Raw genomic sequence first — 12,435 nt, forward strand, 5'->3', positions numbered from 1 at the left:
TAGCTGACATAGATATCACAAATATATGAGAAAAAATAATAAGTTGGAAATGAGGTGGTAACAGTGTTATCTTGCAGATGTTATAATTAATGTTTTGAAAACCAAGAAAATCAACTAAGATTACCACAATAATAAAATCATTCGAGTGTCAAGAGTACTAAATTAGTATCCAGATGTCAAAAGTTTTCACATTCACAAACAATAAGTTAAAAGTTCTAACTTGGGGAAAATATGTACTTTGCCATAACAATTAAAAGCAAAATTTGTGGGTATTAGCTTAAAAAAATGTAAGACTTAGATGAAGAAAATATAAAAATATTTTTAAAGTCCACAAAAGTTGTCAGAACAAATGGAAAGGCATAATGTGTTCTTGGATAGAAAGATTCAACATCATTAAGGTGCTAATCCTCCCTGAGTTTACTTATAAATTTAACATGATCCTGATAAAAATACTGCATCTCCCCCCAAAAAGCTAGACAAGTTGCTTGTATAATTCATACAAAAATTAACAAGAATAGCCAGGAAATTTCTGGAAAAGAAGAAAAATGAGTAAAAATTTGATGGACATAGAAAAATGTATATGGCATGTTATTATTTGCACAGAAGAAAATGAAAAATATTAAAAATACAAAAATATATTATTTTCATGTTTGTACATATATTTGGCCTGCATATATATATATATATATATATATATATATATATATAGATAGATAGATAGACAGACAGACAGATAGATAGTTGTTCTCTGGCAATAAAGATAAGAAACAAGGAAGAATGGTAACCAATTGGGGATATGGACACCCATCTAATTCTAGATTGAGGTTGGAATTATGTCATCATATTAATATATTCCAAAATATATAGATAAGCAAAATGCAAAATCATTCATAGTTAAATGGGCAAAGGATAGCTATTTGAAACAAGAATATTTTGAAAATCATTAATCAAAAAATTTAAAGTAAGCAATAACAGTAATGAGACTACTGATATGTTCAGCACATTAGCCACCATCACAGCATCTTATCTGCATTGTTTAATCCTCAAAAGTAATCCTGTGACATAAGTGAATGTGACATGATTTTATGTGATTTTAATTTTTTGCTCATTTTCATTTCCAAATTTCATAAAATATAACTTTCCTTTTTATTTTCAGAAAAGAAAAAATAAATAATTTTAAAGTAAGCTGGGTTTTTTGACCATTGTGTCATTCATTGTTCAATATTATCAGTCTGAATACATATGAGCTTTTCTATCAAGGCCTTTTATTTTGCATGCTTTAAAAAGGCTTAATGTATTTTTATTGGTTCATTATACACATTGTCAAATTAATACAGAAACATTGTCATAAAATTGTTTTCATGTGACAGATTTTATTGCTTATAAACCAGCACTAGAGCCATCAATTGATTGACACATATCTTTGGAATCACCCACTATTTGCAAGATGCTGTGATAGGTGCAGGGGGTGACAGACTTTAGGAAGATGACTAAACGTAGATCTGGATGCTACCCAGGGCAGACTTAGTGATGGCTTTCTGAACTCATCATATGTACATTTAAAGAAACCTACCCAATATAATAAAAAGCAATAGGTGAAAAAATGAGAATTGCTTAGCTAAGAGAAACTATTGCAAAAGTCAAACAAATGATGATACATCAGGGACACAAAATTATAAGGCACATGAGAACTGCTAGACACTGTTTCACCACTTATTATCTGAGGGACTGTGGAAAGTTAACTGATTGAACTAACTAGTTGATGGCCTCATCAATAAAGTTAAATAATCATGGCCCCTAACTTATAAGGTTATGATGCATATTAATCCATACCAATGGATTTTGGACACTGTGTAACACATAGTAAGTACTCAGTAAAAGAAAGCTATTATGTCTTTTATTACAGTAAAAATACAGTTTCCTCAGACAAGTTTTGGAACCTTAGGGACTCCAGAGACTCCACATAAGCAGAGAGATTCTTTAGAAGATCAACGTGTCAACAATTGATCGTTGTGATGGAGATTAAGGTAGACAACTAAAAGGGAAGAGTAGAAGAAAGAATGGGGAAAACCAAGGAATAATGTAATGAATTAACAAGAAGGGAATGACTATCAATGGTGGTTATAAAAATCAACAATGAAGACAATGATAAAAGGGAAGTGAAACAGGAAAGAAGACACTGCAGATTACAACCACCTATGAGAGCAGGATAAGCAGAGGCACCCCAAGGAAAAGAGAAGAAAGCACACAGCATCCTTAGTGTGAATGTTTGCAGACACCCTTCCAAACAGTTCTGCACTTTTCTATTATGACCTTTGAAGGTGCAAGATGTCGCGTGATGCTACGCAGTAATATTCCTAAGTGATCATTTGTATAAAAGCTATCATATCTAGCTCTACCTCATAAGCCATTATGTATTATAGATTCTGATTTTTCTTCTAGTAAAAGACAAAAGACAAAAGGATTATAACAATTTGTCAAAAGATAAAATGAATATCCTCATATGACTTAGAAGGATTAGCCCGAGAACATTTTGATTGGACTCACTTGACTGCACTTGCTGTATATTCCAACTTTAAGACACAGAGGTACATGATCAAAACCCAAGATGACATCTGGAGCTATTTCAAGAAAGTGAGTTCCAGGGGCTCTGCTGGGATTAGTATTCATTCAAATTCCATTCCTATTTCATACTCTTTCCAATAACCAGTGCTACTGAGAAATAGGCCTGGCTTGAGGAACATGAACACTGAACTAAGAATAGTCACTATTATTACTTGTTCAATAGGCAAACATCTACTTAGTCAGACTGTATTTTAAGTAAATCATCCCAAATTACACAGTAAGTTAGGGTTGGACTACAGACATATTTAACAACAAATCTTTTCCCTTTTACGTATTGGTCCCGGACTTTAATCTATGAATTTGGTAAAAACCTATTTTCTTTATTTTGAAGCAGGGTCCCACTAAGTAGTTGAGGCTGGTTGCGAACCTGCGATCCTTCTGTCTCAGCCTCCCAAGTAATGGGATTACAAGCGTTGCCACCACGCCCAGCTTTTTCTTCTTTATTTTGAAACAGGGTCTCACTGAGTTGTGGAGTGTCTTACGAAGTAGCTGAGGCTGGCCCTGAACTTGCAATCTTCCTTTCTCAGCCTCCCAAGTACTGGGATTACAAGTGTGTGCCAACACACTCAGCTGTAAAATCTGTTTTGATTGTCAGAGTCTTAAATATTTTTACCATAACTTTTTTTTTTTTTACTGTGTTGGTCTTCTTGAGCTTTTCAAAAACATGTTACTATTTTTATAAATAAGTAGACATAGATACCTGCTAAATATAGAATAATTTTATAAATACAATCCAGACAGAACACACTTTTTCTAGTTTGTCTCCTTTGATTACTACTCCATGTATTTACCATCCTTCAGAACAAAAATCATTAAATCTGACATCTCTAACACCTCCATTTTCTTAAATACTATTTGTACCTCTGAGGACTCCAGTTTTTCACCTTCCTGCTGAAAATGCCTTTGTCATGCCCACAAATTATTGTTTTGTAAATCTAAAGGCCACTCACAATTCTGCTATTCCTTGACTGTTCACTATATGTTGATGCCAACAGCCATTTCCTCTTTCTTAAAAAGCTTTCCCTTCCCTTGAAATCTGTGACATCTTAATTGGTGCTTTTCCTTGGGTATCCCTTTACCTTTGCTCCTACTCAGTTTCCTTTGGGGACACTCTTCTACGCTTCTGTCCCCCTTGGGCCCCATTCTCAATCCTCCGCTTCTCTTCCTCTTCATATTCCTGCTGGAGCCTACTACTAGTCCACATTGTTCTCCTGATCTCCAGGCCAATGGTCCCAACTACTTACTGAATATTTCTTTCTGGCTCTCAATTTCAGATGACCAGAACTGAATTGAGTATTTTTTTAACCTCCATTTGAAGCCTTCCACAACTCCTATACTCACTGAAAGAGTAGAGATACATAAAGAACTGCTCTCAGAAATATTTATTGAATGTATTCGTAAAATTTTGAAGGCAGATAAGACATATTTTTAAAAGTAGTTTACAAGCCAGGCGTGGTGGCACATGCTTGTAATCCCAGCATTTGGGAGGCTGAGACCGGAGGATTGAGGTTCGCGGACAGCCTCAGCTACTTAGTGAGGCCCTCTGCAACTCAGTAAGACCTGGTTTCAAAATAAAGAATAAAAACAGGGCAGGGGTGTATCTTGGAGGGCAATTGCCCCTGGGTTGCATCCCCAGATTCACAAAAAAATATTAGTTTACTAACCTACATATAGGGGAAGTATTTAATAATTTTTTTTGTCTGAACAGCTTGGGTGCTTATAAAATAGCACATAATTATCCTTTCCATGGCCTTTATGGAGCATAGTAGTATAACCCTTGTACAAAAGCCCACTTCTTGACTTTTGTGACATTCACATATGGATGACCAGCTCTGTAGAACTCTGAAGTCTCTCTGTATGACCTCTATAATTTGTTACTGGGAATGAAATTCTTAATGTCACCTCTTAATGACCTCTTTATGAAGTGGCCCATCAAACTAGGATATTTCTATAAAGAATGAAGCATAAGCCTAATTTACAGTTTGGTACATAACAAGTATGTGCCTCCCAGTACTTGGGTAGCTGAGGCAGGAGGATACCAGGTTTGAGGCCAGTATCAACAATTTATAGAGGCTCTCAGCAACTTAGCGAGTCCCTGTTTCAAAATCAGGGACTAAAATAAAAGAGCTTGGGATGCAACTTAGAGGTAGAATGCCCCTGGGTTCAATCCCCAGTATGACATATACATACACACAAAAGAAAAAGAAGAAAAAAAGGAAAAAGAAATTGACAGATCAAGAGTTACAAAAGCTCTTTCTTGAGATTGAATCATAAGAAAAAAATTAAAAGAAAAAATTTATGTACAAAAATGATAATTTTATAATTATAGTGTAGTGATATTGCAAGAAAGCTGCCTAGTGATAGGTAGAAGGCCAACATCATTCATTAAATCTATAGATTATCAATAATTAAAATAGCCATTTTGAAGATGTCATATAAATATGGAATACATGTATGATATAATAAGTGAAGAAATCTTAACATAAATGTTATCTTTAATTATTACAATGATACTTTTATGCTTTATGATTTATAATGGGAGAAGACATAAAAATTAAAAATTACTGTTAATTTTGATGTTGTGATTTTCTTTCTTAAATAACATCATTTGCATAATATGTCAAATTAACTAGTAAACCAGTCAGCTAGATGAGACACAATCAAGCTTTGTGAGTACTCTGTAGCATTATTTTGAAGCAAGCAAAGAGGCTCCATTATGTACAGAGAAGAGCCTGGGGCTTTGAATGGAAACAACTTGGTTGCTGAGTCTTGGCTCCAGCATGTGATTTTAGATCAATTATAGCCAGTTTTGACCCTTAGATTTTCATCAGAAAATTGAGTCTAGACATTTAGATAGCAGTCAATAATATTTAGTTTTTTTTTCTGAAATATTTCCTCCTATGATTTTTTGGCAAATAAAAACCAGCCAAACGAAAAATGCACACCATTAAGTGCCCACGTTAATTCAATCAACCTACTAATTGAAAAGGACTTCATTAGTTAAGCTCTTCTGTGTGTCTCACCACCAGGACTTCCTTATTTAGTTGTTGAAACGCTAGAATGATAGCTATTTGGGGAATGGGATCTCTGCTTTATCCAGTAGCTGAAAATAGACCTGACTTTCGCTAGTATAATGGCGACCGCACACATATTTGTATCTCTCAGCCTAAGCTATCTGGAAGAAATGATATAGGATGAACATTCCAACTTTATGAAAGCCAGTCCTCTCATCTTCTGATTAAAAAATTGAAGACCCCAGGCATGGTATCGTACACTTGTAATCTCCATGCTTGAGAGGCGGAGATAGGAGAATCACACAGGTTTGAAGCCAGCCTTGCTGGCTTAAGAGACCCTGTTTCTAAATAAAAATATAAAAATTAGGTGTCTGGGAGTGTAGCCTGGAGGGGTTTCCGGGAACCCAGTACCAACAACAACAACAGGAAAAACACACACAAAAAAACCCCGAAGAAAGTTATCCAGGAGCAATGGAGCACACCAGTAATCCCAGCTACGTGGGAAGCTGAGGCAGGAACATCACAAGTTCAAAGTCAGTCTGAGCAGCTTAGTGACCTTTTCTCAAAAATTAATAAGTAAATGTTACAAAGGTCTGGGGATTATCTTAGTGTCAGAAAGCCCCTGAATTTAATCCCTAGTAGTGAATAAAAGTTGGGAAATCACCCAATAAGCTAATGATTTGAAGACTCGGATATTCTTTGAGAAGAGTGGAAAGACATTCTATTTGTTTTGCTGATGACATCCTCTGCAAATAATAGAAACATGAGATTTCACCTGACTCCAACTAGAATCGTAATCATTCAAAACACAAACAGCAACAAATGCTGGCAAGGATGTGGAGAAGTGGGAACTCTAAAACATTGTTGTTGGGATTGCAAACTAGTGCAACCACTTTGGCAAACAGTATGGAGAATCCTCAGAAGAATGGAAATGAACTCACCATATGACCCAGCAATCACTTTGGGTGTCTACCCAAAAGAATGGAAACCAAACTACCAAACTAATGCCTGTGTATCTATGATCATAGATGTGTAATTCACCATTGACAAACTATGGAACCAGCCAAGATGCCCATCAACATATGAATGGATTACAAAACTATGGGATATGTACACAATGGAATTTTACTCAGCCATAAAGAAGAACAAAATTATGTCATTTTACAGGGAAATGGATGGAACTAGAGAACATTATGCTGTGAGATTAATCAGTCACAAATAGTAAGAAATCAGATGTTCTCCCTAATATGTAGAAGCTAGGGAGAAAAGAGTCATAGGAGGAACTCTAGATGAAGTAGGAAAGACCAACATGAGCAAATAAGAAGGCCTATCTGGGGATGATAGGAAAGGGGAAAAAGGAAACTCCCTAATGTACATGTTGTATATTCATAAACATAGCAATGTCAATCACTAAGTCAAACATGAGAAAGAGGGATGTGGAGGGAATAGGGTGGGAATTGGGTAAGGGCTGAAGTGATGTGTGCATCTATGCCTCTAACATCTTGTACTCCATTAAGATTATGATTATAATGTACCAATTTAAAAAAGAAGCATATGATATACTACTGATGCCATTCCACATGTTATTAGTAGCATAAAGATTTTTAATGTTTAATTATCATGCTTTTATTTGAACATATATTAGAAAATGGCCACTAAAATTTAATATGTGTACTTTAGGAATTATACAAAATAGTCTTTTTTGTTTATATTCTTTTATCTGACAATTTATGGTTTTCTATGTTATACATAATCTATGTGTACAATAATACATGGAAATTATTATATAACAAAACAATACATGGCTGTACATGTTGAAAAATATTTGATTTGTGGAATATGTAAAGCAGAATATTTATAGACCACAATGCTAGAGTTATAATGCTTCTCTTACTTCTCCACTTTTAGTGGTGATACAGAGTTTTTTTTGAAAGTGGACTATTAAAATAATTAACATAATAGTAAGAATAGTATAAATGATAACACAAAAATGTCACAAACCAAGAGAGTAAGACACAAACTATAAAGTTTGGAAATTCCGGCAGAGGATAATGGGATGACAGAAGAAGGCATTTGGCAGTAGTAAAATAAAAACACATCTATGAACTGGCCTTTGTCCACACTCATAGATTTCTGGGAAAGCTGGTCATCCTAGAATGGCAGAGGGTCACAAACTCTGATTAGAAAGGGGAAAGGGCACTGGGGGCATTTAGCAGAGCAGCCAGGGGTCCTCTGGTGCAGGTCATGTGGGATCATGGTTCAGGGGTCAGCATCTGCTTTTATGTGGCCTCCATCTACTGTTTCAGACCTCGCACTACCGTTAAAACTCTAGTTTAGGACTGATTTGGAGTGAAGAGAGGCTTAAAATTCCTGCAGCATAAGAAAATGATCTGGATGAGAAAAACTCATTGTCAAGCACTTTGCAAACACGTACTCTTTTGGGCACCTCTTGTCCATCTCCCCTCCTCACCTCACAAAAATTCTAGGTGCTACAAATAATGAAACTGAATCTACTTCCCTGGCCGAATTGCAAATAAATCCCAAATAACATATTTTGACATGCTAAAGGTGAAATAAAGTGCCCTTTTAAAGTATCAATTTATAAGTTTATATCTGCTTTGAGTTTTTTAAGCAGAAAACAGCCTGCCTTTCTCAAGTTTGAAGACCAGAATGTTATAATATAGTCTTCAGGTTTTGATCAAATAGTCGAGTTCTGAATCTATGTAATTCATTACAGAAAGAGGTAGACACTTCAGTTTGAGAATTATATTTTCTAAGCCACTTGTTTTGTGTGAGATAGAAGGAAAATAGGTTGTTAGTTGTTTTTGCCAAATAATTAGCTATTATTAACATGGAAAGTATATGTCAACAAATGGACTGGAAGAACACCCACAGTACTTAGGCCAAAGTAAGAAATTGTTGATTGCTGGCTTTTATGCTCAGGAACATTTTCTTTTTTAAAAAACAACAAGTGAAAATCCCAGCCCATCTGCATGGTTTGGGTTTTGGATCTGTCTCCATTTCTAGTTATCAGGATGGTAAGGATGTTTTTGACCTTGCTTGTTTGCCTGGGTGCACTTTTCAGACAGTATTACACAATTGCCATGTGTTAAACTTTTACCTCCCTAGAATTTGCCTACCCTTGTCACTAGTGGGTGTGAATGAAGAATAAAGGGAAGTAGGACCAAAGCGCTGTCTAGGAAGCTCAAGGTGAACTTTTGCCTTCATGAGTACTCCTAGGGCAAAGAAATAAAAGCCCTCGAGACTTTCAGCTACTGGTAAGAATGACTCATTAAGTACCGACCTTTAATACATATACCTGGTCAGATATATTTTTTTCACCTAGAGAAATAGAAATCTTGAAGGGATTATGAGCTGTCATAAAAGTCACCAGTACTCATTTTGGTCAGAATGGGCCAGAGGTTCAAGGAAGATGTTGGCCCAAACACTTCTTTTTCTCATTCTAGTGGCTGACAACTCAGTGGGCCATAATCTCTTCTTATCTGCTTTTTCAGGATGAAGAATCTCTATATACTTTTCTTTTTGGTACTAGAGATTGAACCCAGGGGCAATATACCTCTGGTCTACATCCTCAGACCTATTTTTCATTCTTTATTTTGAGACAGGGTGTCACGAAGTTGCAGAGAGCCTCACTAAGTAACTAAGGTTGACCATAAACCTGGATCCTCCAGTTTCAGCCTCCCAAGTACTGGGATTACACCACCAAAACCCAGCATCACTATATACTTTTATTTATTTATTTATTTATTTATTTATTTACTTACTTATTTTGCAGTGCTGAGGATAGAACTCAGGGGCATTCTATCTCCGAGCTACACCCCCAGACCTAATTTTTATTCCTTATTTTGAAACTGGGTCTCACTGAATTGCAAAGGGCTTCACTAAGCAGTTGAGGCTGTCCATGAGCCACGATCTTCCAGTCTCAGCCTCCCAAATGCTGGGACTACAAGCGTGCACTACCATGCCTGGCTCCACTATATAATTTTGATGAATAACTTTCTTTTACATGTGAAGAAGTATCTGTTGGCACCCACCTAAATTTGAAGTGATTCTGGACATTTGAGTGAGAGATATTAAATTATTTGGTTTTATTCATAGCAGTAGCCTTTGGCTTTTCCTCGTTGTTTAGCAATGTGTTATAATCCAGCTCATCTTTTTCTTTTACTTTCATTAAATGCAGTTATAAACACACAAACATGAGTGTAGTCAATGTCTTGTTTAGCTATTTAGGCCTGTGAATTTTATAAAGGTTTTCCTGTAACTCATCTGTAGCAAGTGAGATCAGAGAAAGTAAATGGAATGTAAGAAGAGGGAGCTGATGGGACGAGGACTTTAGGAATATTATTGTGTCTCTAATAGCTTCATGTGGGTTGAAGGCCATCTGGATGGCATTATGGGAAAAGGGCAGCCTGCTGGGATATTTGGAACAGAATCAGGTTTATTAGATAACTTGTGCAATGCGATTCAGATTTTAGAACACCTGAAAGGAACAAAGAAGACGAGGAGGAGCTATAAGAAGAAATGTTTGATTGTCATATGGGTATTCCAGAAAGGACTATGATAGCACAGAAGGGCACAATTGTTATTCTGTAGAGCACAGATGTACATTGTTAATATAACCCAAGAAACCAATATGGTCTTACTCAAAACAAAAAAGATAGAATTCATGAGCTTATAGTTAATTTACAGGAATGTGCCTTGGCCTTTATAACAAAAAAAATGAAATCTCCCTCTTTACAAAATAGAACGTCTCCATTTTCTTTAGTTTTATATTTACTTTTCAATATTTAGCTTATGTTAGAGTTATAATTTATGTATTATGGTTTCTCTTAATCAATTTTTGAAAAGATAATTTTTTCTCAATTATTTAATTTTTCTTTAGAAAAAGTTTACTTAGGAAGATCCATTGCATTTATATTATAGTTTTATTGTTCAGATCATATAAAATATATTTATCAAGGAAAAGAATATGAACTCCAAGCTTAGAAACTCTAACTTAAGCAACTAAAGTGTGTACTATACTGAAGATTTACTTCTTAATTTTTACAATTTATAAAACTTTTTGCAAATATCCATGTGAAGGCACATAGCACAATTGCTGTCATGGTTTTCATATTTAGGCATTTTAACTTATAGGATTGCCATTCACATTTGCAACACAATGAAAAGATATTTACTGATCTTATAAGTAATAACTTGTCCGTAGTGTCACAAAAACACAAATATAAATGGCTGAACTCGGTTACACAGTAATCATAGTAGTCATCCAAACAACAAAACAGTATATTTATAAACTTATCAGTCTAATTATATTGTTATATATACTTAAGATGAAAATATTTATTTATTTATTTATTTATTTATTTATTTATTTATTTATTTATTTTGTGGTACTGGGGTTCCTGAAAGCCCTTCTACCTCCGGGCCACACTCCCAAACCTATTTTTATATTTTTTATTTAGAAACAAGGTCTCTTAAGCCAGAGAGGCTGGTTTCGAACCTGCACAATCCTACTGTCTCTGCCTCCCAAGAGCGGGGATTACAAGTGTGCGCCACCACACCTGGCGAAAACATCCATTTAAAAAAACTCTCTTGGAGTTTTGGCTCCTACTTTGAGAACTATTGATCAAAACAATTTCTTATTCTTGCCTGTTTAACTGTCACATATTATTAGTTCTATAAAAAAGAGAGATGGTAGCAGATGAAACAAATCTATATAGAGGAGATCATCATTTGAATTTACCATCTCTTTCTTTCTTTTTTTTTTTTTTGGTGGTACTGGGAGTGGAACCCTGAAGCTTTTCTACCTCTGGGCTATACTCCCAGACCTATTTTATACTTTATTTGGAAACAGGGTCTCTCTAATTGCTGAGAGCCTCACTAAATAGCTGAGGCTGGCTTCGAACCTGTGCGATCTCAGCCTCCCAAGCGTGGGGATTATAAGAGTGCACCACCATGCCCAGCTTGAATTTAGATTTCTAAGACACTGAAACTGATCCAATGAGATTAAGTGGTTTATAACCAAAAGCACAGAAAAGAAAGAAGACTCAGCCTCAGAACGCCCAACTTCCAGTTCAGTACTCTTTGATATGCAATTGTCAGAAAGAAGTAGAAATGCTATTTTTATCATAGCAATGGGAAGAAAAATAGTTTATGGTTAATATGGATACAAATAACACAATTTGATTATTTTTAGTTCTTAATTTTTTCTTTTTTGTGAAAGTAAATTAACTGAAATAGATTGAGTTTATGCTTTTAAATGCTATAATTCAAACTACTATTAAGGTAGGAAATTTTTTCTATCCTCCAGTTGAAGAAAAAGTTCTCATTTTACAGCCATTTAATATATACATATGAGGAACTTCCAATCGAAGAGTGGATATTGCCATTTGGGGTGATGTAGAGTAGAGTGGAAATGCCATCGGGGTATCAAACCTAGAACATCAGATTTGAAGGGGCATTAACTTTTCTGTGATGTTCTGCTTCATTTTACAGAATTCCATTCAACTTTTCACCCCTCACCACGCTCTGCTTTATCCATTTGGATGGTATCATACATCAGCTTGGGGAGAGCTCACTTTTCTATCTACCTATTCAAACACCAGCGGTTGATGTCAGCCTGTCTTGTTTCATTTTTACCTTTCACAGCGCTCAGCTGCAGAATATGTTCTTTCTATTAGAGAGTTTCCCTTTTTCCTGAAGTCAGAATTTCATGCTTAGTCAAAAGAGGTAATGAAAAATAAAAAATCCATTTACCTTTCAGGTATTTTTTTTC

Source organism: Muscardinus avellanarius (assembly GCF_963383645.1).
Source record: "Muscardinus avellanarius genome assembly, chromosome: 15".
NCBI classification, from domain to species: domain Eukaryota; kingdom Metazoa; phylum Chordata; class Mammalia; order Rodentia; family Gliridae; genus Muscardinus; species Muscardinus avellanarius.